At 31.2% G+C, this 4,509-nt stretch overlaps 1 pseudogene; it reads right to left on the bottom strand.

Annotated features, from left to right (window-relative positions):
* Positions 1–2,693: 2,693 nt before the first annotated feature.
* Positions 2,694–3,635, bottom strand: LOC122023245 (annotated as a pseudogene).
* Positions 3,636–4,509: the final 874 nt, after the last annotated feature.

Here is a 4,509-nt window from a genome sequence, read left to right as displayed (position 1 = left end):
ACGTTCGTCGTCGTTGTATCTTGGGAACGAATTGCAACAATCCGTTAAGCACCGTAGCGGAGCAATATCGTTTACGGAGATAGTGTCGAACACTAGCCTCGACGATCAGTTTGCATACTCCAGAAGCTACCCTGGGATCAACAACTTTTATGAAATATAAAAATTTAATTTAATTGGCAATTTAGATCTAATAAATCGAAACACGATGACAAAATCAACACAGGAAACATTAGTTAGTTAGTCCCTAAATTAATTGGCATCCCAATTGCTGTTAGGCAAAATCTGAGGTTGTTTTACGTTGGATTAACGCTTATTAGTTACCGTTTAGGTGTCCCTTGAGGGTTATCATTCAGCAATAAACTTTAGTTAGTGTTTGATGATTCTGGCTAGATCAACAATAAATTGATACTAAATTTGGTAAGTTCAGGTGCTCCTTTAAAAAAAAGATAGATCCACTACTTTAGCGGCCCTTCTAGTGTCGGCCCCACGAATATGGAGGGAGGTTCATGGAGGTACATAGGTCATAGACGCATGGCGGAGTAAACCTCTGATCGTCAGTTCCTGAGAATCGACTCCTGATCATTACGTCAGAGATACCATGCACCCATCGTCTACGCTACATCCTGAGAGCAAAGTCCAGATGCTCCTTGAGGTTTAGTGTTCTGTGCTCTCCTTTTAGAGTTAACATAAAATGATTTGATTAATTAAATGGAAATTACCTTTATAATAGAAAACTTATAAATAAGTACAAGGATAAATTTATAATTATCCTATCTCCTCTTAACTTATCTCTCCCCTTTGATCGTATAAAAAAAATAAAAAAAATAAAAAAATAGAGAAAAATGTTGAAAAGGTTTTAGGCGATGATGAATATAATTAATAGTAATTTAACATTTTTCAAATATAATTTTTAAAATATTCTAATTTTACTAATTAATTTTCTATTTTGACAAAACTAATTTAAAAAATATTTTTCTATTTCAAAAAAGTCCTTAAAAAGTCAAGCAAAAGTAGTTTGATAAAAAATATAAAAAAATATTTTTATTTTAACATAAATAAATTGTTTCATTATAGAATCCTATTTTTAGAAAAATAAATATTAAAATAGATTTGATCTAGAATTTTTTTCTAATTTTTCTAAGTATGTAAAACCGAATAAAAATGGGTAGAAAAAAAATCAATTGTTCAAAATTAGGGTTTTGACAATTTTAATATTAAAAATTAATTTTTATATAATTAATTTATAGAAAATTTATTATTAATAAAAATTCTGAAAAAAATTAATTTAACAAATAATTTGTTGTTCTATTATTATAAAAATTTTGAAGAAAAATTTTTATGAAAAATATTTTTCTAAGGGAAGTAATTTCTACCCTAGTAAATTAATTAAATATAGAATTTAATTTAAACATGATTTTGGAACCCGATTTTTACTATTATATTTATTAGGAAACTCTGGTGGAATATAATTTATAGGGAATTTTTAATTTATCCCATATGGTTCCTGATATACCAATTGAGTTAGCTATAATTTCTAAAATTTGACTTTCATAAAACATTTGATTTTAAGTATGCATAGTCATTTTTCAAAGATTCTAATTGTTCTTTCAAATTTTTTTTTCCAAATTTTAATTTATCAAAATCTTTTAGTTGACATGCATTTGCTAAAGTCAATTTTTAACTTTATATATTTTTTTCTAATTTGTACATATTTCTAGAAAGTATTTTAATAAATTCATATGATTTTTCAGGAGATAGGGAATGTACCTCACTTACCTCGTGATTTGACGCTCCTTCATAGCTACTTCCGTCCGTTGACACTCCCCCTTCGTCGATGCTTATTTCTGAGGTATTTTTTTGGTCCCTCTGATGGTTCGTCATTAGTGCTAGTCTGACATAGGCCTAAAAAAATAACGATTCATCCCACACAGCTTTTAATTAAGTTTCTCTATTTCGTTCGTCTTGGCCCTTTTTTTCTTTTTTCTCATTCTTCTTTAGTTTAGAGCAGTCATCCTTGATATGTCCTTCTTCCTGACAATTGTAGCATTGAATCTTCTTTTTACTTCGAAGGTGTTTCTTTGCCAATGACTTGTGAAATTTGTTAGATTTAAGAAATTTACTAAAGTTTTTTACCATGAGGGCTACTTTATCTTCATCGATAGAAGCTTCGGAGTTTGGTTTGTCCATTTTTGTCGGAACCTCCACACTCTTTAACACGAGATTTTGAGTCTCGCGTGTCTACCATTTCACCATCAAAGCATCTTGAAAGTAAATCGTATTCCATGAATATGATATCTATCTAATGTGATATATAGAATATATGACAAAGGTAGATTGTTGGAGTATTTATATCGATCGGTCATGTCATATAGGCCCGGCTCAGACATCAAATTGCTTTGATTTGAATTATTCGGAGTATACCTTTATATATATCAAAAAGATGTACAATCAAACCTATTTTTCCATTCAATAGAAGCTCCCGAAAGAAAAGAAGTGAATATGGTACATAGTATCTATTTACATATGCTCGAATGGCCCATCCTCATAATAAGAATGTACATAACCCTATTTCGGTCTAGTCCGGTATAGAATAAACTTATAATCTGATGATCAAGTTGATTCCATGATTATGAGTTCATAACCCTAGCCCATTCCCATTTTGGGTGGAACAAATCTACTAATTTTTTATTCCAGTTAGTAAGAGGGATCTTGAACTAAGAAATAGACCTAGAAGCTAAAAGAGGGTATCCTGAGCAATTGCAAGAATTGAGTTCATTGATATTCTTAGTATAGTAGACACTATCACACATACAGTCATACTTAATTCAATGTAATTATTTGATCTTAAAGGAGATCTTGTATAATTTTGCATGTAATGGGATATTTCTTGATTTCATCCTGTCATTAAAAATTAATTACTTTTAGATAATAGTAGATGGAAACAATGCTCATAAGTAATCCTATTGAAACCAAGAAATATAGTCTTACCTCTACACCGGAATAGATGGAGTTTTTTAAAAAAAACTACTAGTGGGGCAAGATCCCTAAAATAAGAGACATAGGGCTGAAGAGAGAGCCAAAAAAGGATCTTTCATGTATAATTCTACATAATCTTGAATGTTATCAGTTCCGGTAGATAGACTAAATAATACAATGCAAGCAAAAGTTCCTAGATTCATGGAAATATAGAACAACATATAAGTTATCATGCTTGCACATCCATCATTTAGTCTCCAACAATTATTCCAATAATTATATATCTGATTTGACCGATGGACAATTATGAAGCATACGTTTCATGCTTGTTTGAGTAATAGCAATGAGATTCCCCAATATCAAGCTAAGAATTGCTAGGATTTCTAGAAAAAGATGATATTCGTTTGATGATAAATAAAAAGGAATATCGAAAATTCGCATGGCTAGAGTTGAAGCAGCTACTTTCGAAGTAATAGAAAAAAAGCAATGACTGGAGTGGGAGAGTCAGAGTCGAAAAGAGGATTCCTCACTTCTTTCTCTCATTCAAAATTGTGCATGAGACTTTCATCTCGCACGACTCCTAAGTTCTAAAAGAAAGAAGAACTAATCTTCTTTCTTTTTTGATTACCTTCCTTGCATATGTATAAGACCGAATCCATTTGATTTCTAAAAAGGATTACTAATCCTTAACTTTTTGAGGCATCCTTCATAGTTTCGTAGGAGCAAGTCAGAAAAATTGAGACATAGAACCATCTGATTTGATTTATTCTCAATATCCCTGAGATGATCATCTTAGGGTGGTCCTTTTGTCAATGGATGCTCCTATTACACTCGTAGTCTCTGAAGGAGAAGAACCAACTATGTAGTATCTACATCGATAATTCAAGCATTGTATACGTCATTAGTCTGATCCTTTATAAGAACTACCCATAATAACGAACTTGCAAAATGGATCTATTTATCATAAAGAGATTTGTTGTTCCTGACCCGACTTAACTTTAATTATTATTTAAACAAAAAGTTCACAATAAACTTTTGATAAAAGTTATGTATTGGTCTGAGTGGGGATAACATTTCTCTTTTACATGCCTATGGAGTTTAAAAAAAATTCAAAACATCTCATAAATAGATATAGAGGTAGAAATTTGTTGAACGAACCACACTCCTTCATATACGTCAGGAGTCCATTGATGAAAAGGGGCTTGGAAAAGCTTGAACCCAATTCCTATAGTGATGGATATAAGCACAATTAAAATTTCTGAGGAGTTATACATTTGTGTATTGATAAGACCATTTACTATTTCTTGAAGCTCAATCTCCCCTCAGATGAACCATATAGCCAAGAGAAACCATAAACCATAATAGAAGAGCTTGCCCGACCCATGAGTAAAATTTTTTGTAGTAGCCTCATTAGATCGTACATCTCTCTTGGTATATCTAGACAATAGGTAAGAACATAAACTGAAATATTCTGAAGCTACAAAGTTTTTAAATCATTAGCGCTACATAAAAATATTCCTCCTAGAGTAGATG

The sequence above is a fragment of the Zingiber officinale genome, chromosome 9B (genome assembly GCF_018446385.1).
Source record: "Zingiber officinale cultivar Zhangliang chromosome 9B, Zo_v1.1, whole genome shotgun sequence".
Classification (NCBI taxonomy): domain Eukaryota; kingdom Viridiplantae; phylum Streptophyta; class Magnoliopsida; order Zingiberales; family Zingiberaceae; genus Zingiber; species Zingiber officinale.
The sequence above is the reverse complement of the archived record's forward strand: the minus strand, read 5'-3'. Positions and strand labels throughout refer to the sequence as shown.